General features: G+C 39.8%; 1 protein-coding gene across 14 annotated transcripts in view; it reads right to left on the bottom strand.

Moving 5' to 3' along the window:
- The window catches only part of SIPA1L1 (signal induced proliferation associated 1 like 1), a 368,796-nt gene that overhangs the window by 274,106 nt on the left and 70,436 nt on the right, over positions 1-24,254 (bottom strand). For 13 of the 14 annotated variants that reach the window (XM_043556489.1, XM_043556499.1, XM_043556493.1 and 10 more), the window contains one exon: positions 9,964-10,030. The exons of the other annotated variant lie outside the window; for it this stretch is intronic. The gene's annotated coding sequence lies outside the window, so the exon portion shown is untranslated. The remainder of the gene's footprint in view (positions 1-9,963; positions 10,031-24,254) is intronic. 14 annotated transcript variants of the gene reach the window in all.

The following is a 24,254-nucleotide window of genomic DNA, read 5'->3' as shown; positions in this document are numbered from 1 at the left end:
AATTTAGGCCAACACTCCCCAAGGTGAAAAGTGTGACACTGCCTTGCATTTTCCAAAGTGTCCCACACAAAGGCTATTAAAATGCTTTTCAAGGAAAAATGACTTATTTTGCAATATAAGAAAATGATAAAACTCCAATTTAGACAAAGGTTTAGTTTTCTATGATGTCTTCTCGGGGAAAAATTTTGTGGGTAGCATGCTTAAAAATGTCCAAGGAAAAAAAATTCTAGCCTCAAACCCCATCCATACCTAATTTTCTAAGTGTTCAAAACACAAAAGATAAATAATGTAGGAAATCCTGAGGTCCCTGAACAGGCAAAGAAATACTATTGAGTTTCTCCCCAAAGCACCAATCACCACTGTCCCATCACATCTCCACAAACTCAACTCTGAGCCTGGGACCCACACCATAAAGTAACAGAACTTGGGCAGAACTTTTGATCTCTATGAACACTTATTTCTATTTATAAAGAAATTTAGAAATCAGACAGATGGCAGCTACGGCTCCTTTAAGGTCTAAAATTCTATTACATGTCTCTTCCTTCACATCCCAAATATAAACAAAGACCTTGGAGTCCTTTCATGCAAACACACATGCATTTGTCTGTATGTCCTGGGGGAAGGAGCTCTCTGTAATACTTCCTTCCTATTTCCAGAGCGGCCCAACACACACAAAAAAACAAAGTAATATCTGACTACAAACTGAAGGTGCACGTAAATGTTCTCAAGTGACTGGGAAAAGGATTTATTGACCTCTGTGTTGAAATTCAATTAAAATGTGAATGCTGTACGGTGAAACCTTAGTTCAACTGTGCATTCATTGATGTTGAGAGGCTCATATAAGCCTCGAACTTGGCTTTCATAGATCTTTTATGTACCAGTCAGTCTATATATAACTTCTGTGAATTATCTTTAGAAACATATACTGCTACTTGATATTTTTACTTTGTTTACCACTTTCATAGCATGGAAAAAAGAACACTGAAGAAAGTTGTGGGCGTATTCATCCATATGCAAAGACGCGTGAATTATCAGTGGAAAGTTTTGTTCTAATTTATTTAACATAATCCTCAACCTTGACCCACTGGCTTGAAAGGTGACTCAGGAGCTAATGCTGAGAGTTCATCTCTGTCAGTTGAAATTTTCCCTTTCAATACACAGGAATAACATTGTGCCACTAATAAATGTGGTTTTCTTTTAAAGTTCTTTTTCCCTAAATAACCAGCATTTTTATGGTATAAAGTTTTTTTATAAATAACACAGAGAAAGGGAAGAGTTTTCCAAGAAACATACAAATAAGTTCAAATTTCCACAGGGAAAGAAGTACTTCGGTGGATGAGGATATGAAATCATATCCATCTGTAGGACTGGCCGGGAATGCCTTCCTGAGGAAATGAACTCGAACGTGTCTCAAAGGAGGAGGAGGTGGCTGACAGGTGGCAAGGAGAAAGGGAAATTGCAGGCAAATAAAGGGACGTGCGTAAAAGCTACCTCTCTGGTTGCCTCAGGAGCAGAGCCACACATTGACCTAACGTGTGGCAAAGGTCATCTTAGTCATTAGGACAAACGGGAGGGAAGGAAACTACATGCTACTCCAGGAGCCTCTTCGCAGTTTCCTCACCTGGTACGGGAGGAGGTGGGGCCACAAGGCTTCTCTGGCCCGTGCAGCCACAAGGCACACGGCACGGGCACCTGGCGCTCCCGCAGCCCTGCGAGGCATGTGGCTTAACGGACCCATTTGACAGACGGGAAGAGTGCAAGGCTCAGGATCCCCGTGAGGCCTCGGTTAAAGGGTTTCGGAAATTAAAAGGAATGCTGCATGATAACTATTGTGGAGAAAGAAGTTGCATTTTAAGACCTGACAGCTTCAAAAACCAGAGCTCCGGCGCATAATCAACTGATCAAACAACAATTCCCCTCTTTTCGTAAGAGACCAAGGAAGCAATGAAAAACTGTACCTGTCTCCCGTGACACGCCAGACAACCACTGGGAGGAAAGGAAAAAGGCATATACCGCTCTTTACTGTGAAGAATATTCTTTAAGGGAAACCAAACGACAAGGCGGTGTGTGCCTATCCCTGCCCCAGTGAGCAGAAGCCCCCATTTAGTTACGTATTCCCTCGGCGTGTGGTGTCCATAGTGTGGCAGGGGTTACGCAGAATACACAGCACATTCCTCAGCCATGAGAACAGAGATGAGCAGTTCACCGAAGAGGCCCTTCCACACCTCAGTGGCTCTTCAACCCCACACCCAGCTTTGCCTCCAGAGCACAGATTCTAAAACTGGGTGTTATTTTTACACAAGAGCTCAGTGGTCATTATAATAATGTACTTGCTAATTATTTAATTGCAGAATTCTCTATGTATAAATAAATTCACATCTGGTAGCAAAAATATAGCCCATAAATAAAAATAGTCTTTAAAAAAAAAAAAAAAAAAAAACAACTTCAAAGTCAAATACTGGAAGTTAGTAAGGTCTACCTATTTGTAAACTACAAGTCAGTCCTTCAGATTTAGCTTCTACCCTGTCCTGGGGGACAGAGTTGTGAGTTCAAGCCCCATCCTGGGTATAGAGATTACTTAAAAATGAGATCTTAAAAAAAAAAAAGGTGAAATACAGATAATATTTCCGAAACCACTGCTAAATCAAAATCTAATCAAGTGTAAAAAGACAAACTACCAGGAGTAACCAGAACATCACGAATGAAGCTGGGGTTTTGTCTGACAGAGAGCAGAAGATCCTGCCGACTTATTACACGGCCACACAAAGCTGCAGCTGGTAGAATACATTATGACGGGCGTGAGCCTGCATACACATTCTTTTCCCAGGCTAAAAAGTTGACAGTCACTAAAGAGGGCCTAACATAGAAATGTTTTAAAAAAAAAGTTGAGACAGTAACATCTCAACCAAAATAGGCATGCTCCCTTTTATAGTTTTTCTTAAGTTGATTTGTTTGAGAGAGAGAGAGAGAGAGAGCGAGAGAGAGAGAGCGAGAGCATACGCACAAGAGCAGGGGAGGGGCAGAGAGACAGGGAGAGAGAGAATCCCAAGGAGTTCCATGATGTCAGCACAGAGCCCCACACAGGGATCAATCTCACAAACCGCAAGATCGTGACCTGACCTGAAGTCAAGAGTCAGATGCTTAAGCGACTGAGCCACCCAGGGGCCCCTGGCATGCTCCCTTTACCACTTGGAGTCCTTTCCCACCAGTGGGGCCTATGTTTGTGAGGATGTAAATTTAACTTTTTTTTTTCGTTTTTTAGAAAAAGAGAGAGCTGAAATCAAGAGTCAGATGCTTGACTGACTGAGCCACCTTGGTGGCCCTTTTCTTTTTTTTTTTCCCCCAAACTTAACTTTTTAATAAAGATCATCTTCTGGTAACAACAATAAGGGTCCCTTTCTTGGGTCGCCTGGGTGGCTCAGTTGGTTAAGCGGCCGACTTCGGCTCAGGTCATGATCTCGCAGTCCGTGAGTTCGAGCCCCACGCCGGGCTGTGTGCTGACCGCTCAGAGCCTGGAGCCTGTTTCCGATTCTGTGTGTCTCTCTCTCTGCCCCTCCCCCATTCATGCTCTGTCTCTCTCTGTCTCAAAAATAAATAAACGTTAAAAAAAAATAAAAAAAATAAAAATAAAAAAAAAAAATAAGGGTCCCTTTCTTGTAGCGGGACTCTTCAGAAAATCAGGGCTTGGATGGGCACCATTTAACTCCTCCATTTTTAACCCTGTCGGCGCACCATCGGCCTGGCTTTTCCTGACTCACGGAAAATAAAATACACTCTCAATTCCAAGAACTGCATCGCTGATGTTACATCTACCCGTAACAGCTAGCTGCTGGAATGGAAAAGAGAAGAAGGGAAGAAGGAAGGAAAGGAGGTAGGGAGAAAAGCAATAAGAAATTTGTTGCTGCAATACCTGTAATTAATGTAAGATTTACTTTAAATATAACCAAACGTATCTTTCTCATTTTTAGTTACTATAATGCCATGATTTAACAGAAAATAAGTTGCAGAACAGTAAATGAATAGGAAAACGTCCTCCTTATAGCACTAAGTATAAAAATAGTTTATAAAACAGCATGCACAGGATTCCAATTTTGCTTTTTTTTTAAATTTTTTTAATGTTTATTTTTGAGAGAGAGAGAGCGAGCATGAGTGGGGGAGGGACAGAGAGACAGGAAGACCTAGAATCCCAAGCAGGCTCCAGGATCCCATCTATCAGTGCAGAGCCTGACGTGGAGCTCGAACTCACAAACATCAAGTTCATGACCTAAGCGTCCGATTTCCAATGCTTAATCTGCTGAGCCACCCAGGCGCCCCTCCAATTTTGCTTTTAAAATGTATACATGGTCACACAGAAGAACAAAAATGAAAGAAAACTATTAAGATCTTAGCAGTTCTAAAAAAAAAACAAATGACTTACTTTCTTCTGTAATAAATTACATGACAAAAAAGCAGGAAGGGAAAATGTTACACATTAAGAAAGACCTACAAGAGACAAATGCAATGTGCCACCCTGCTTGGATCTTGAGTCCAACAAAACTGTAACACTGCACTTTTGAGACAATGGAAGAAAGTGAACATGAACTGGAAATTACAGAACGAGCTAGTAATATTAAATTAGAATAACTGTTAACTTTGTTAAGAGTAACAACACTATGACTTTTTAAAAGCGATTATCTGTTAAAAATATTTACTCAAGCACTTATAGGTAAAATGGTATAATATCTAAGTTGTGCTTTAAAACTCAAAACACAAAGCAAAACAACAGAACAAAACCCAAAAGCAGGAAGAAGATAGATGTTAACAAGAATGGCAAAATGTCTGTAATTGTTAAAGCTAGATGATTTAGGTATATTAGGGCTCATTATGCTATTCTCTCTACTTTTCTGTATGTTTTAAAATTTTTATAAATAAAAACTAAAAATGCTTAGAAGGATAGTTACCTCTGAGTGGTGGGGATTGTGTGAACTGGGTGATTTTTACTTTGATCTGTGTGTCTCTTAGGAGCATCTAGATTTATACAATAAATATGAATTACTTTGGTTACCTGAAGAAACAAATGTTACTCTTTTAGTGGGTGGGGGGGGGTGGATGGGGGGGGTGGATGGGGGGGTGGGGGTGGGGGGCGGTGGATGGATCTTTCAACGCCCCGTTCCAATGATGCCACCTCCATGGATTTAATTCTCCCTCTACGGACACCACAATGCATTTTACTTGTATTTCTACAAAAGGTTTTATTACATTTAGCCATTCATTATGGCAATTTTTAATTAATTAGGTCTTATCTCTCTCTCTCCAGGAAAACAACTTGAGTATAAGAGGCATTTGTTTTTTGGCATTTCTATCCTAGTCAACATCAAGCAAAAAACTCTATATAAACAGGTGTTAAATAGTTGTTTACTTAATTAACTTTTCCACTAATAAATTCAGAGGGGAGACAAATGGCAACAGAAGTAGAATGTCTTACTTGTACCTTACTTCTTGTAACCACAAAAGCTTTCAGGCTGAGACACATCCAGAGGTCCCTACACAAAGACCAATACCTGTCAAATGTTACCTAGTCAATTTCTCAAACAATCTGTTTTCCAGTTGACTAGGGGGAAAGAAAACATCAGTCAGTAGCAGAAAAAGGCCAATTACTAAATCAAGTTATAGACTTTAAAAAAAAAAAAAATTACTCTCCGAGGGGGAAAAAAATCAAAGTCTATTAGTTCTTCAGCAGCCATTCATTATTTAACCTACTGAACACTCATCCAGAGCAGTGGTGGGTCAGTGCATTTTTATTAAGGAAACCATCATGGCAGAATACAGAGCCAGCCCATGTGCTGAGACAAACAATGGCTCAGGAAACATCCCCAGCTCTGAAAACACTGATGCCACGTGGAAAGGCCACATGTCCACATCTCTCTCACGTTTTCTTTATTATCATCCACTCACTGGTGGCCTTGGCATGTTTTGTGCAGACAGCTTTCCTCAAGCCTACGGCCTTCATCTCTATATGCTCGTGGTTAAAAACCATTTCCAAAAAGATACAATAAAGTCATCCTCTCAGGGCAGCAAAAACCCAAAATAGGCCATACTGGACTTCCCTAAATGGAAGACTTCCCCTGCCTTTGCCTTAATTTCACACACATAGTTTTGATGAAAGAGACTCAAATACTGGTGAACATATTTACAACTTCCTTTTATATGTAAAATATGCTTAAATACTGACAAAGATTAGAATAAAGCCTACGTTGTAAAATAAAGCCCCCGCCACAAAGCGTCCTGAGTCCTTTGACAAAAGCGGGATCATGAAGAACTGGGGATTCAAACTCCTCCCCAGTTTCATCTCCAGTTCCACGCTGTGATCTGCTCCCAGAAGCCAAGTCTTCAAAATCCCTCCACCGACCGAACTTTTCAAGGAAGGGAGAGGCTGAGGTCTGCACCACTGCCACCCTAACTTCTCCCCACAAGCACTCACGTTCATGTTCTTGCTTCTCTCTTTTCTGATTCTTTACTTCAGACATTTGCTCAACTCCACTCCTATTTGGCAAATTTTAGATTTCCTAGACAGTCAACCGGAAAACAAACGGTTTGAGAAACTGACTAGGTAACGTGGTACCAGTGTAAAAAATCGTATCAAACCCAGGGCCCAAAATGAGGACCAGGTACTAAGAAATAAGGCATTCTTCCAAAGACAACTTAATTCAATTCCTATGAGCATTTGTTCTATTTGTCACCAGAATGAGTTTAAGAGAGGCAACTCTTTGTTTGATGTGGGCAGCTGTGCTGTTCTGTTTTGAAGAATGTAAAGGTAAAAATTCAGTGAGAGTAAGTTGTTCCTACACAAGATAAAAAGGGGCATGATATTAGCAGTAAATGTGAAGGGGCCATACCACAGTTCCACAGGGTGGTAAAAATGTTTGGTAGGCCAAAGGATTTCACAGAATTTTCTTTCTTAAGAACAAAGATGGAGGCTTTGAATAATAAATAAGTATACTAGAATAACCCAAGGCATGCCGAACTCAATTAAAATTAGTCATGGCCACAGAAGAAAGGACAACTCGGCAATCAATCCCTTTGCTATAACTATTAAAATTTTAATAATTTCATATTATATTATATAGTCAGCATTTAGTTAATAAAATTTCATCTAGTATTGATCTTAAGAAATTGTCTCTCTTTTGTACTCTCGGTGCCCCTGGGAAACTTCAATGTAGGCTGACCCAAAGCCTCTAAAAAGTCTCCAGGAGGTAAGCATTTGAGTTCTGTTCTTCGAGTTAGTGTATCCAAAATCCAATTCTCAATTAATCTACTGTCTGTCGCTGAACTACCTTTAAAGAGGAAAGTGTCCGCCTAGGTTTTATGGAAGACACAGTTCGTCAGAACAACAAGCAGCAAAGAGAGAAGCTGCATCAGTGGACGTGAGGCTCGACAAGCGGGGAGGAGACTCCAGTTTTCAACTGACCTCTGAATCTGCTACACTCATTGTGTTGTCTGGATGGCCAGTGTAAGGCATTACGATTATTAGGTTTCTTGCTACGACCACAGACAGCACCAAGAAAAGCCCAGGAGACTGCACCAACACACATTTTCTTTTCTCTTCTTTTTATACTTACTAAACGGTTGGGACTTCCCATAAAACAATTAAAAGTAGGTCTTTGCCTTTGTGTCTCATGCCAGCAAACTATCAGTCCTCGTAAATGTGACCAGTTGTTCTTTTTTTATTCTATTCTCAAGAAAAGAAAGAAGTGCAGAGCTTTTTAAAATTTCCTCAGCTACTCTCCCATTAAAAGCAGAAACGTAGGACGCAATGACCAAATTGGAATAAGAGAAAAATTTAAACAGCATCTCACTCATCTATTAGTACGTAACTGTCTACATAAGAAAGGGAAAGTCCAAAGCAAAAATAAAACATTTGGGAAAATTATTCAAATATTTCAATGTGGAAAGCAAGTAATTTAGTCAGGGATTATCATCAATTAACATCACTCTACGTTTCTCGCTGGGCATTGAGAAAGAATATAGAAACAAAAAAATTTAAAGGAAGGAAAAGAAGTATGCTTTCTCAATTCGATTTTGTATTCTAGAACAATATTACTCAAAACATAAATAAATAAAAATGTAGGAGAATGGTGGATTTAAGAAGATACACATGGGACACATGGGACAGAACATGTAACGCTTCGTGGGTTTGTTTGGTTTGGTGTGGTCTTTTAGACTTCTGTTTTCTTCTGACGAAGCGAATTGATTCAGACATCCCTTAAGTGGAGAGTCTTTGGATAGGTAAGTGTGCACTTAGAAGGCCAAGAAAGAGACATGGCACCAACAGGTCTGGCAAACCATTCGATCAAAGCCTCCCTTGTCTGTGTGACCAGTTATGAATGCTTAAGAGAAGACTCTCCCACCTGACCTAACAGATAAACTGTGCTAGCGTCATCAGATATTATCTCCATTAAAAGAAGTGATTTAAGTGCCCCAGGGTTCAGGTTAAGCTGAGCAACTCAATTCAAAAGACAGGGTATAGCTGCTACAACACGAAAGCTAAACAAGCTTGGCCTCAACAGTAATCCTCAAAGTAAGGCCTCCACTGACAACTGTCATACTCAAGTTCAATCAGGAGCCGATCCTTACTTAAGAGTGTTTAGAATACAGAAAGCCACACGGGGACTGCACAGAAGGTACATGTTTCTCTTGTATATAGGCACTCCGGAGGGGAAAAAAGTGAACCCTGAAAAGTAACTTCCAAGATTGAGGTGAAGACCAGAGGGCACGGATTTCTCTTCCTTCACAAAGTACCTGAGCTACAGTCATGGGGCATTCCTGCTGGCTTCCTTCTTCACCACTAAGCAATTTTTGATGGTTCCAAAGATGCTACTTTCTCAAAGACAGGTTTTCAATTGTGTTGCTAATAAAAGACGTGGGCTTTTCAAATGGCTACAAATTACAGAGACCTACAAATCCTTCTTGGATTTCACGTTATTAAAGAAGAATGATGCTGAGATTGGTCAAATAAATGCTAGCAGGAAAGTGTCCTAATGCACTTTAAAAACATTTTCAGAGATAATCATTCCTCAATTCCTCTTCCTGAAATTCAAGGAAGGTCGGAAACAGCTAGCCACTGTGAAAGCAGTGCTCCAATTACCCTGCGGGCTTCAGGAGAGAAGCCCTAAACTCTGCACAAAGGTTTACAATGGAGAGATGCTCAGATAACCTTGACCGTCCTTTGTAGGCTGTAATGCTCCAGAAGAGCAGTAGTGCTTCTGCTCCCAACAAAGCAGCAGATAAGAAAAATCCCCAGGTCTTTGTTTCAGCAAAACCAATGAAACAGACATATCCCTAAACCACTTGCTTTATCTCAATTTCAGAGTTTAAATTATATTTAAGCATATTATATAGCATTTTTAGCTTGTGGAAATGTCTCTCTCTCTCTCTCTCTCTCAATCAGAATGAAGCTGTTGTTTTTCTCAATAAGCATATACCCTTTTACAACTTATTAAAGTGTCTGAGAAGTGTCCAATGAAACATTAGAGCACGCGTAAGGTGGACCTGGGCTCCTACCCGGGAGTAATAACCAAGGGCAAGCACTCTGAGATCAATGGTAAGACCCACATCGGTAAATGTCGGCAATACATCATCCAACCATCTCTCAGTTTTTCAGGATAAGCCCTGCTTATCCAAACTAAAATTTCCAAATTATACACTAATGTACCAGAGTTAACAACATGGGTTGAGGTATAAACCCCCATCACATTTTAAGAAACCCAAGGGAGATTTTCTGAAACGTATTTACTATGGAATGGGAACATCAGTAGGTAACAAAAGCCGTCACACAATGAAGTAGGAAAATCCAGTGAGGAAAAAACTGAGCATCCACACTTGAGGGGTCCAAATTTCACGACAAGTAGCAGGTCTTCCAAGCACGAAAGTGTGAGTGATATGCCCTTCCCCCAGCGTGACTTTGTGACTAAGCCACCAACTCACCTCATTCCACTTCAAAGTCACCGGTAAATCTTGCGTTTGAGTCCAACCTGAGGTATTCTCTCAAAACCTAGATTAAAATAATGATGAACTTCAGTATATAATAAAGTTCTTTTCGAACTCTGAAAAAACATACAATTGTACTTCACAATATTAAGGGGGAAAAAAATCACAGCTACAAATCAAATCGTAACTGTGAAAGGCTATGCCCCACTCCTAAAACCTTTAACTGGAAATCTCTTTATGTGTAGCTCAACACACATTTAAATGTAAGCCAACCAATAGCCACTCCCACTTAAAAAAATTTTTTTTTTTCAACGTTTATTTATTTTGGGGACAGAGAGAGACAGAGCATGAACGGGGGAGGGGCAGAGAGAGATGGAGACACAGAATCGGAAACAGGCTCCAGGCTCTGAGCCATCAGCCCAGAGCCCGATGCGGGGCTCGAACTCACGGACCGCGAGATCGTGACCTGGCTGAAGTCGGACGCTTAACCGACTGCGCCACCCAGGCGCCCCTAGCCACTCCCACTTAAACAACAAATTCTTAAACCTAGTTATTCAGTCTCTAGGCAGACTGCCGATCCAGGGCCTCTATAATCTGGTCAGGAAGTCTGAGGAGAAACTCAGGAACCTGAATGGGTAAGAAGGCCCCCAACAAAGTGATTTTCATGTAATCAGCCTGTCACGTGCCTATGGGAACAATTGTTCTGAACCAGTGGTTCTCAACAGGGGGTGATTTTGTACTGCAGGGGCTATCTTACAATGTCTGAAAATATTCTTGGTTGTCACAGCAAGGAGAGGACGTATGCTACCAGCATTCGATGGGTGCAAGCCAAGGATGCTGTTAACCCCTCCCTACACTGCACAGGACAGCCCCCCCACCGAAGAATTATCCAGCCCCAAGTGACAACAGCACTGAGGTTGACAAATCCTGTTCCAAAGCAAACAACCGTTCTGATTATTTAGAAATTTTACAATTCTCACACGGGTCATTTCAGGTAGGTTATAAGCTCCCACTACATTTCCTGTGACTAGTGAGCTTATTATTAGTTAAAAGATTCAAACATGCCCCATATTAGTAACATGCAGTACATGTATCCATTCTAAAAATATTAAAATAAATCGGAGTATACATGTCCTTAAGAGCTTCCAAGGAACTAATTTTTAAATTTTCACTGAGGAGAAATACTACATCAAACTAGGTGAACTCCCAAAAAGTCTGTTCCCAAGCATATAAAAAAACGGAAGGTAAGAAGACTAAAAAGAATCAGAACTGGGGCGCCTGGGTGTCTCAGTCAGTTAAGCATCCAACTCTTTTTTTTTTTTTTTTTTTTAATTTTTATTTATTTTTGAGGGAGACCGTGCGAGCGGGGAAGGCAGAGAGAGAGAGAGGGAGACACAGAATCTAAAACAGGCTCCAGGCTCTGAGCTGTCAGCACAGAGCCCAACATGGGGCTCGAACCCACAAACCATGAGATCATGACCTGAGCCAAAGTCAGATGCTCAACCAACTCAGCTACTCAGGCACCCCAAGCGTCCAACTCTTAATTTCAGCTCAGCCCAGGATCCCAGGGTCATGGGGTTGCGCCCTGCATTGGGCTCCACACTGAGCATGGAACCTGCCTAAGATTTTCTCTCCTTCTCCCTCTGCTCCTCTCCCCCACTTGCACTCTCTCTCCTCCTCTCTCTCTAAAATAAATAAATAAACAAACAAACAAACAGAACCAGAACTTAGTTTCCCTCACAGATATTCTCAATTCCTGCTAAAGACAAGATGGACAAAGTTCCTCTTCCCAGCCTGTCACCCGAGATGGCAGGACTCTCATCTTTTATTCAGCTAAATATACAGGTACTTCAAAATCCACTTTAACTGTATTCAAAATGAGACTTACTGATAACAGATCTTTCAGTATCTATCCCAGTTGCTAAAACTTGCAGTTTTTACATGACTGGCCCCACACAACACACCCCCAGAATAGGTAAAGAAACCTGTAACACTCAAAACATATACTTTGCTTTGTCAAGCTTAATTAATGAGCCGTAACTAGCTAATTACATAACCGAGACATACCTGACAGCTGATTTGCACCAGTTAGGTACATGAACAAACATGTGGAGTTGAAAACTCAAACGAAAGGATATCATCTATGAACACACTTAGAAAGATTCCATGAGGATTAGTGCATTCCAACTGGACATTTCCTTGACGTGGTGTAGGAGTTTATATTCTAATTATAGACTGATTTCTTCCTCTGAGTCCCCGGTGCTGTGAGGAACTACCTAAATCAAACTCAAAGCATAATCCCCGCAGGTAGTGAGCACCTGGATGAGTGGTGGGCGGTGGGCAGACGGGCATCCATAACCCCAAAGCACAGGCGGGGGGTTTGGCGGGGTAGGCTGAACCGAGTCGGAGCCACGCTCCCACCTGGAGCTCCCTACCCGTGCTCCGGGAACCTCTGCACTAGCCGAACCATTAGGAAACTTGACTGAGCGATGTGCTTGTCCAGAGGGAGGGCTAACATACAGTCTAGATTCAAGATGCCGTGAAGCCAGTGTAGAGCCCATCACACCTCCCCCCTTAGAGGATGAAGACAACTGGGGAGGGCGGCCTCAGACAAAAGCTAGAAACTAATGACCTGGTCAGAGAGGATTTCTTAACACCCATCAGTGGCTCAGAGAACAAAGGAAAGTACTTTTTGCTTTATGAAGCGAAATGATTTTCAGGCCTTCCTTTCTTTCTGCCAGAAAGGAAAAAAAAAAAGGAAGACTGAAAAATTACTGGGAAGGTTCAGAAATATTAACGCACGATATGAAATTTATTTTACCCAGCCTCTGTGTTTCGAGATTTAAATCAGTCTTCAAATAAAAAATTCATAATTAAATTTCAAAACATAAACACTTTATTTTTTTTCCCTCTCCCCAGTAAAATATATTCTGTTCCAAAAAAGAAAGGTTGCTCAATTTCCTGTCAAAAGCAATCTAGAGAAGGCCACCTACACTGTAAAAGCAGCAAGAAAAAAAAATAACAAAATGCTGAAGAAAAGCCTGCACGAGTGGGTGTATACTAAGTGCAAGGTAACTACCACTCTGGGCTTTTTCAAGCTTTTTTTTCCCTGATCATTCTGAGAAATATGAAAATTAGTGTAACTGCTAAAGACAAGTTTGTCCTCCAACCAATCTAAGGAAAACAAGCCTGATGGTGGATTTCAGCTCCACCAAAGAGAGGGGTAGGAGGGGGCAATCAGGGCCTTTCACCCAGGATTCTTTGTACAGACAGACAACTTAAACATAATGTTTTCAGAGAAGGAAGGCTGGTCTAACAATTAACCTTCTCCCCCACCATGTCGCATCCCAAACTTCATGAACTTTTAAAAATGTTTTTAATGTTTTTGAGAGACAGAGAGAGTGAGAGCACAAGCAGGGGAGAGGCAGAGAGAGAGGGAGACAGAGAATCCCAAGCAGGCCCAGCACTGTCAGCACAGAGCCCTAGGTGGGGCTTGACCCCACAAACCATGAGGTCATGACCTGAGCCAAAGTCAGACGCTCAACCGAATGAGCCACCCAGGAGCCAGATAAACTTCATGAACTTTTAGAGTAGGACCAGCTTGGTCCTAATAAGCTTAATCCCAAACCTCTGGGGACTAACCACTCACATGAGCTGCCTAGATATGGGTTACTACAGCATCGAATTCACCACTCTGTCTATACAATTCCCCTTACCCTGTATGCTTTCTGAAATTCTAAATGCTAAGATAACAATCAACCAGCCCAACATTTTTTTACTGAAAGCCTACTGAAATATGCTCACTACTAAGGGAGATACAGTGGAGGGAGAAAAAAAAAGGAAAGGAAAGCTTGAATAGCTCACCAGCAAATTGAGGATAAAAGAACAAAAACACAAAGGAAGTCAAAATTAAAAACAGTATTGTCACTGAATTATAACACAGTAAAAGGCGCTATTTCTATAAATCATACTTTCCACAAAAAGGAGTTTGTCACAATAAATAATGAGCAGGGAAAACAACATATTAATGAAATGATGGTAAACATTTTAAAACCAGTACACCAGAAGACAAAGTAAGATATGGCAGAAAGCTACACTGTAGGGCAGCTGTTAAGACAAGGCAACATGAGAAAGCAAACCTCTTAAACCTTAAATGATTTGTCTGATAAGCTAACAATTAACTGCAAACAAGAGGGAACTTTTTGTTCTAGTCTGCTTAATAATCTCAGACCACCCTACAAAAAAAACTTGCAAGACTACTTAGTACAAATAACTATTTCTCAGAACCACTTGAGAGTAAGTAGCCAACATGATAGCCTCTCATCCCCACAGAGTTTAGGGAACAACTCCTCCATAGAAGGGCATTCTCCTACAAAACTGTAATTATGGCCATGAAAATCACCCAAATCATATGGTACCATCATCTAACCCACAGACCAGATCTTAACGTTCTCCAGTTATCCCAATAATGTCCATTTTAGTAAAAGGATCCAGTCCATCCAGGATCTCACACTGCACTCAGTTCCCACATTTCATTGGTGCATTTCAATCTAGAATTCCTCAGACGTTCCTTGACGTTCATGACATTGACAATTATGAAGATCCCAGGCCATTTTTGTAGCACGTTCCTTAATTTGGGTTTATCTGATTCTTTCTTACGATTAGCTTCCAGTTATGAATTTTCAACAGGGATACCAAAGAAGAGAGTTCCCCTCCTTGTACCCTACCAGGTGTATGTGCTATTTTCATCTTTTTCCCTTACTGGTAACGTGAACTTGTATCATGAACTTGACTTAGGGGGCATCTACCAGACTGCCACTGAAAAGTTAACTCTTTTTCCTTTGTAATTTCTAAGTACTTTGTGAGAGGATACTTTCAGACTATATAAATATCCTACCAACAAATGTTCACCCGATATTTGTGTCCAGTGATAATTCTTGGCCAAATTATTTTATGACAGCTGCCAAAAAGTGATTTTCTAGTCTAATAATTCCTACCATTCTAGTGGGAGGAAAAAATGGTATTCAGAAAAGCCAAGCTCTGGGTGTGCTTACTGCAACTGGGTTATTGCTGTTCCCTGGTCATCCAGGAGAACAGAAGAACATGCACACACTTCCTTCATTATTTGTTTGGTTTGTTTTGTTTTTCGTCATTTCTTTCTATATCTATGTATACTGCAGACCAGGAGTTCATCCAGATGCCCTGAATTCCTATCCAAACACAGCGTCTTTCTAGCTTTTCCCTTTCCCTTCCCTGTAACAGTCCTAAACCTGGCTCTCATTAGCCTCACTTTTCCTTACTGGATTCAGCCCCCCATGTCATTGAATGCTACCCCTAACTCTGACCTAGTATCAGAAAAGCCTTCTCTCTAACTAAAGGACCAGTAAAGGAGAAGCCCAGAGAGACAAAAATGTTATGACAGACTATATATAGTATGATTCCATTTTGGCAAAGCCCAAATAGGCAAAGCTAAAAATATACTGTTTACAGATATATTCATTTTTTAAAGCAAGGGAATGCTGAACATAAAACTCAGGACAGTAGTCCCTCCAGGACAAGGCAGAAGGATGGAATCACAGAGGAACCCAGTAGCTTCAAAGTGCTGATCAGGTTCTAGTTCTTAGTGAGCACATGCCAGTCCTAAGCACAAGTTCCTTGACCCACAACTACGCCTCACTAAACCATGAGGAGGTCATTAGCACAGTCTCAATTTTGCCTTTAAGATCTGAGGTCTAGAAAGATTAAGCGCGTTTCCTATGGTCACACAACCAACAAGCAAGAGTTCAGACACAAACCCACGTCTGACTTGAACCCTCTTTTCCCTCGACTATTCCTCAAACAGAAGAAAGACAGGCAGGACAGATGGAGCTATGGTTCTAAGGCTAAGATTCCTCTGTGCCTCTGAACCATTTCTAGAATGCTATTTAGGGTATGGGCAAGTCTAGGTCCAAAACCAGGGCGTGGGGGAGGGGATAAAAATCTTCCTAAAGGCAAGGAAAGAGGGCAGAGGCACAAATCTGGGCCATACTGAGACTATGTGAACAACATAAACAATCCTTTAGGGAGAGTTTCTATTATATTCCATATAGGCTACAAATTCTGGCTCAGTTAAGTCACCAAATAAAATCTCCTCTCAGAGAGCCCTGGTAAAATCTTAATACTAAGTGTTTTGTTTTGAAATCAGGAAACAAAGGAGAGAAGACCGGCAAGCCATTCATGAAGTTCCAAACATATACCAAACGGGGCAAAATGACAAATCACTTAGCACAACGCATGAAACATGAAATATGTAATAAAATGTTGAGCATTTTTAAAGAATGTGTATAATGGGATACTGAGGCAGAGCAACAATACTCTGAAGGAAAGACGAGACATCCCAGTAGGTTTAAATCCTGCTCTGCTACCTGCGGGTGTTTTAAAATTGCTAAAATCCAAGAAGATGGAACCCCATAAGAAGAAAAGAAAAAGAGAGAGCATATTTGTCTTCTCAAAAAGTCAGAAATAACTGCAATCTAACTGCACTTCTGGTAGAAATATCTCCAGAGTCTATTAGTGATTAATAACAACTCATACCACCCAGAAAAGTCTCATGATAGATAGACACTAATGATTTTGTGATCTTAGTTCAAGTTTTCTATATTTATCTGTCTTTACAATGGGATATGTTTCCCCACTGTTGATTTCCAAGGGGTGGAGTATAAACCAAATCAGAAGTAATTTTAAGTCTAGACTCCTCCCCAAACCTCCCCCACCACGGCCGCCAAAAAAAAAAAAAAAAAAAAAAAAAAAAGTCTATCTTCCCTTTCCTTTTCTTTCCAAAGAAATCTAGACCCAGGCCACAGACTAAACCAAATACTACACAACAAAAGAAAACAAAGCACATGTGTAAAATGGTGAAAAAGATTTCAAAAGTAACAGCAACTTCATGCTGTAGCCTGAAACTGTCTATAATACATAAAGGTTAAGAAATCCAAAATGATCCTGGAAAGACAGGAAGTATGTGAGAAGCACACAGAAGGATAAACCTCATTAGATAAAAAAGGAAGGCATTTAACACACCTCCACAGGGCCTAGACTCGCTTTCTTTCTTTTTTCTTTCCTTCTTTCTCTTTTCTTTCTTTCTTTCTTTTTTCTTTCTTTCTTTCCTTCTTTCTCTTTTCTTTCTTTCTTTCTTTCTTTCTTTCTTTCTTTCTTTCTTTCTTTCTTTTTTAGGCTTTTAAGTTACTTTCTTTATGAAAAGCAATCAGGTGCTGTTGAAATCAGCATCTGGTATTAAAAAGACAAGAAGTGGGGCGCCTGAGTGGCTCAGTCGGTTAAGTGTCCAACTTCAGCTCCGGTCATGATCTCACGGTTCATGAGTTCGGGCTCTGAGCTGACAGCTCAGAGGCTGGAGCCTGCTTCAGATTCTGTGTCTCCCTCTGTCTGCCCCTCCCCTGCTCACACTCTGTCTCTCGCATTGTCTCAAAAATAAATAAACATTTAAAAAATTTTTTCTTTAAAGACAAGAAGTTATCCTGAGGTATTTCTAAATGAAAATAACAAAAAGAATAAATTAATCCATAGGCACGTATTTCTTTCATCCTACTGTATTAAGCTTACATGATCACAAGACAAGCAGTAATCATTCCTGAGAATTTAGGGACAACAGCCCAGCTTTAAAAGAAATTTAAAATCTAAAAAATAAATACGAAAAAAAATGTATTAGTTTTTTAACGACGAAAAGGGGAACATCCTGAAACATATGAAAGATTTTTCTTGTAAACTCCCAGATAATGAATTTGGGGCAAAAGTCAATATGGCTATGGAAGAAATAAATCCTCCCAAGCTAATCTAATTTAGTGTTATTGAGACAACCCACTTATCAAGGGACTGCAAGACTTGAATTTCTTAACATTAGTGGATTTGACAACCCATGAAGACACAAGAAAAATGTTCTTCCCCTGGAAAGTATATACCAATGGTTCTCTGATCTCAGGTTGTACAAACTACTAATTCTTCCTTCCTGCAATTCAAAATGTAACAGTTAGAAATAAGTCCTTTTGCAAGCTTAGTAGCCTCATCTTGAGGCTTCTCCAACTCAAAATCACTTCTATGTACCCATTTGTTTGAGACAAAAACCTAAGATTCATTGTCCATTCCACAGCCCATATCCATTCTGTTGAGGCCTGTAAATTCTACCTCCTGAAGGCCACCTTGAACCCTTCCCTCCTGTCTGTATCCACTGGCAACACACGAGTCCAAGCCACTCTTATCTCTCAACTAGACAACTGCCCCAGACTCCTCATTAATTTCCACCCACGATCATTTTCCACAGTGTAGTCAGACTGACTTTTTAAAAGGTTAAACTGCATAATGTTATTCCCCTGCTGAAAACCTACCAGTGGCTTTCCATATCCTGAGATGTCAAGAAGTGTGAAACAGATAAGATTTTACTCTAATTTCCAAGCTAACATGTTAGACTGTCACAGGTGTATGAATACCACGGAGGACATGAGATGCTTGGGTCAGAGAGACAAAGGACTTGATTACTCACAGCAACAGCAGCAGCCAGAGTACCAGCATTTTTGGTGCCAGTCCCTTAAGGCTGAATGAATTCCCACCAGGCAACACTTGCACAGCAGTGTGCTGTGTTACAGGAGAGTAACCCTGAGCTTAATGAACCCAAATCTTTTATAATGGGCAGTACACCTGCCTGACCTTTACCCCAGAAGGAGATATTATCTTGATCACACAGACAATAAGTGTACCTGATCTCTGCCCTGGAGGGTATCTTCCAAGGCTACTGACTATATAAATCATCCCTAAAAAGAGAGTCCAAAACAAAAGTAGTCAATGCAGAAACACAAGATACATGGAAAATTGTCTCCCAACATTAGAATAAAAGCCAAATTTCTTACCATGGCCTATAAGGCCCTACACAATCAATCTGTTTCTCTTCAATTCATGTGGAACTCCTGTCTCTCTAGCTTACTATGGCTGTAGCTCCACTGCCACCTTTGGTGTCATCAGGTAAGTCAAGTTCTTTTCTGCCTCAGGACCTTTGCATATGCTTTCCTTTTGTCCAGAAATGTTCTTTCCCTTAGATGTCACTTCCTCAGAAATACCTTCTCTTGTCAATCTATCTATACAAGACCCTACACTCACTGTTTATTCTTCTTTTTGTCACTTTTCTCACTTATTCATTCAGTCAGTCAACATTTACTGGGCACATACTATGTACCAATCGTTATTATTATAGGCATAATAATTAACCTTATCCACTTATTTATTTACTAACAGTCTTCTTTAAAGGTAAAATCCTTGTCTTTACATTCATCCACAAAGGCCCAGAACTTAAAATTTGTGCCCTCAATAAAACTCTGTTGAATGAGTGAACAAGTACTACACTACAAAGTACTAAAATATTTCCACATCAGCACTGAGCAAAAAGCATAAAATCAGAAGCTAGAAGTCCTAAATTCAAACCCTGGAGTCATCATTTAGTGGCACTTGAGCAATTCTATTAAATTCCCTGCAAAATGAAGAAAATTCTTCTCCTGCCTAACTCACAAGATTATTGTGAAGATCAAATGATGGAATCTATCTGGAAGCCCTTGCAAATGCTAAACATAACTTAAAACCAGTAACAAATCAAAAACAAAAACAAAACCAGCAACAAATCAATAGTTAATAGTCATGGGATAGTCATTCATTCAATAAGAATATACTAGGCCCTTTACTATGAGGGTAATACTATTGCGAAAATTAAAATGTAAGTTAAAAGTGTACAACTTTAAATGAAATTAGAAATTGGTTAGTTCTTTAATAAACTTGAGGAACAGTATTTTCCCTTTAAATACCCTTTGTACATGCTTTAAAAACTTTCAGATAAAAGGTGAGTCACCTTTACCTGTTCCCAATCCCGGAATATTAAAAGAATGTTTTCTACTTATTTTTTAAGCAAGTCACTCAAATGCCAATTTAGAAAAATTTTAGACTATATTTACACCACTGAACACCAGTCCCCAAAACAGGAATTTTCAGCCTTCTGGCAAAATTTATCAATTTATTAATTTGTTTCTTTTTACTGACTTCATGTGAAACCAAATGCAGCCTCTTTACTGCAAGGCGGTGTGTGTGGTAATCTCTGTGTGTGTGTGTGTGTGTGTGTGTGTGTGTGTGTGTGTACATGCGTAGTGAAGGGAAAGGAAGCTTCATCTTACATTTGTAATAAAAAGAGCGCATTCAGAATTAATGCTCCAGGCAGCCAACAAGAGGAAACAGAGTGACCATCCTGAAGTATAAACAGAGGGCTGGCAACCTGACCACTGACAGGGGCGGTCAACTCAGACAAGCCACACACCTGGCGTTGAGTTCACCAACCAGCTCATCCTTCATAACCTGACCACGCGATTTCACAGAAATTAATTAAAAGGGAAACTGCTTCTGTGATATAAAAAGATAACATACAAATTGATAAAAAGGAGGGTGCAGACAACATTCATTACAAAGGAAATAAGGTGGAATATGAGAACAGTATGATCAAGATTGCTTTCACATGACCTTTCTCAAATTCAATACACACACATGTAAATAACTAAAAGAGGTACATTGTGAGAGTAAAAAGGAGGAATAACACGAACTGGTGCTTCTAAATATTAAAGTCAAGTATGAAAATGAGGGAGAGTACACGGGAAGGCTCCTGGGAGCTAAGAAAGATGTGCAGGTTGAGAGGACAGAAGCAGATGATCTACAATCTACACGTGACAAACACGAAGAAGCATACATATATTTCAGTACGTGTATACAATTATATGTGGTAGTTTTTCATTACACAGAAACTGCTTCCTTACATGTTATTTTCATGATGGCCACCCACTCCCAAATTTGGGGGGAAAGAGGCAGCAGCAGTCATCAAACTATTCACACAGCCCTCAGTAAGTACAAGTAGGAACAAAATCTAGGGCATCTAGAAGTTTCTGCCTTGAATTCATTTAAATAGACAATGTCGAAACCTCTCTTTCAATTAAGCAATTCCCCTTATTAATAATACTAATGCTAGTTGCTATTTGAGTGCCTGCAATATGCCAGTCACGTAACAGTCTCTGTCTCATACAATCAATACAACAATTCTAGCAGATACAAGCAAGGATCAGTGAAGTTGTAAATCTTGCCCAAAACAAATTAAGAAGTGATGGCACTGAAATTTAAACCCAAGACGATCGATCCTTTCCCAATATTCTTGCTCTTTTTATGCTGTATAAACCTCCAACAGTAACAGTTAATATGTACTATGTTCCTGGCACAATATGGAGGAATGAGCTTTACATTCATTATTTCATTTAATCTCTAAAATAACCCTGCAAGGTGGTTATCATGAGCCACATTTTTTTCGTTTGAGGAAACAGAGTACTTCAATAACTGCTGAGGTAACACCGCTAACTTAATAGTAGGAACAAGCAGGAACCCAAACCGAAGTCCGTTTGAAACAAGGCCTGTGTTTCTACTACTGTATTATATAGCCTCCCTTTGCGGTATTTGGAATAATTATAATTTAGGAATTATTTATAAATTATGAATTTACTGTTTATAATACTACATGAAAATACACATATAAGCTGTAAAGTATGTTAAAATATGTATTTTGTAAATGTGAAGTGTTAATATACAGAGTTTATAAATATGTCAAGTATGCTAAAGTATGTGTTTTATAAAATATGTATTTTATAAACTGTATTTTTCAGAAAAAATGGAAAGGTAGGACAAAATATTATTATCTATGAATGATAGGATCACTGGTAATTTTTTTTAATTTGTTTTTCTAGTTTTTCCTTAAATGTGATATATAACTTACACAAACGTAAAACACACACAAAAAAACCCTACATTTTAGATTGTTTTCCCTCTGTTCTCCAGAACCAGTCAAAACTAAATTTTGATTAGAAAACATGGATCAAGTTTAACATACCTCCAGAACTGAACAAAAGGTGAACAACAATGAAAACCATGCCACAGAACTAAATCACACAGACCCTGGTAGCATGAAGGAAAAATCGTTTTTTGATTTTTGTATCATACTTACCACCCCTCCCCCCCCAAAAAGAAATTAAGTGAAAGAGACATATTCAGAATTCCCTCAGTTGGATGAAATGCTTGGGAGAAAATTACCAAAACCAACCAAGGTCACGGAACTCAAGAAAAACACCCTCAGCAACTACAGAACCTTCATGGACAACAGTCCGTTGTAGTGACTGTCCAGGCATTCGAGCAGATTTAGAGTTAATCTGAAGAAATGACTTGGGAACTCTGATATGTCATGTGACCTAAAAAACTAAGCAAAATGTAAACGGCCCACATTCCACCACACTTACTTTGCGAAATATACACGCTCCACCTCATGTGCACTGACCCCACATCATCTCCATAAAACCTCTTCAGAAGCAACAGAACCATAAACTGAGAGTGGGAGGTGGGACATTTCATTTCCCTAACGGAAACCACCACTCAACTACTCACTGGGTAAACTGATAGAAATATAGTATTTATTTTCAAAGCCATCACACAATGTGCATTCCAATGAAGAAAACAGTATGGGAGAAGGAGGGAGAAAGGGGGAACTTCGACTTTTTCCAAAATATTTTATGATCTCAAACAAATAGGCAGAATGTTAAGATCTAATGAAGCTGGAAGGTATTATAGAATTCTCTACCCTTTCCAGTCTACTTGAAATATTTTTAAATGAAAAAGTAATAAGGCTTAATATTTGTAAGTCAATACAACACACATTCCTCTTAGTGTACCTGTATTCATTAAAACACACACACACACACACCATCTCAACATCCCTCCAACTCCACTTGTGACATTTTACCACCCAAGGAAACCAACGCTGACATGAATACTAAACAATCTCTAATATTTAGTTTGCTCTTTTGCAAACAAAGCATGAATTCAGAAAAACTGCCACATGAGAGAACAAAAAAATTTAAAATTTTATTGATGCAATGATGCCAAACAAGTCATAAAGCCTGAGATGTTCTGTGTGTACACCTTTAATCCATTTCCAAAAGGAAAATAACAGGTTTACCTCTCAAAATAGCATAGTTTCAGAACAGAGAGTCCTAATCCCCCCCAGGAAAGCACAGGCTCCAGACACCTTACAAAGTATGCCACCTACTCTTCACACCAGAAAAGTCACTTTTGGTATATTAAAGTGACAAGAAGATATATTAATGACAAGCTTGAGGCCTGAAAAAAGAAAACAGATCTTTAGAGAGTTAACTTCTCACTAAAAGAACCAGAATCACATTTGTATGGTACTTTTGACCGCATGGGCAAAGACGCTAAGTGGAAATTGCTGTCACACACAGGAAACAGATGGGGTGGATAATGCAACTAGATAATCAACTGCCCTCCTCTTCCCTTCACTAGAATTTAAGAAACATCCAGTTTATAATGAAACAAACTAGAAAAGCGGAAGTTCATAGTTGACGCAGGACTTGAATGCATAAAGGAACACATTACAAGCACCACAGGCTGGTTTGAGGTAAATGACAAAGAAGTTTCAACTACGTGTTTCCTCACTCTCAAAAATGACTCTAATACTTGCCACGGTCTCCGTGAAGGCCAACATCTATCTGTACCTTCACCAACCAAGCAAGTCAGATCTTAATTGAGGTATAATTATTTGCTGTATTTAAGAGCAAATATTTACTTAGGGGCACCTGGGTGGCTCAGTCGGTAAAGCATCCAGTTCTTGGTTTCGGCTCAGGTCATGAACTCACGGTCTGTGAGTTCAAGCCCCACATCGGGCTCCATGCTGACAGTGCAGAACCTGCTTGGGATATTCTCTCTCTCTCTCTCCCTCTCCTCCACTCATGCTCGCACTCTCTCTCAAAATAAATGAATACACTTAAAAAAAAAAAAAAAAGTAAAAGTATTTACTTTAAGCCAAACACTTTTTTTAAATTTTAATCCCAGTGAAGTTAATATACCGTGTTATATTAGTTTCAGAGATACAATACGGTGATTCTACACTTCCATACATTACCCAGGACTCATCATGATAAGAGCGCTCTTAATCCCCACCACCTCTTTCACCCATACCCCAGCCACCTCCCCTCCGGTAACCAACAGTTTGTTCTCTATAGTTAAGATCTGTTTCTTGGTTTGTCTCTCTCTTCTTTTTCCTTCGCTTGTTTGTTTTCTTAAATTCTACATATGAGTGAGATCATACGGTATTTGCCTTTCTCTGACTTATTTTGCTTAGCATTATACTCTCTAGATCCATCCGTGTTGTTACAAATGGC

This window comes from Prionailurus bengalensis, chromosome B3, assembly GCF_016509475.1.
Source record: "Prionailurus bengalensis isolate Pbe53 chromosome B3, Fcat_Pben_1.1_paternal_pri, whole genome shotgun sequence".
Lineage (NCBI taxonomy): Eukaryota > Metazoa > Chordata > Mammalia > Carnivora > Felidae > Prionailurus > Prionailurus bengalensis.
This window is presented reverse-complemented; position numbering and strand designations above follow the sequence as displayed.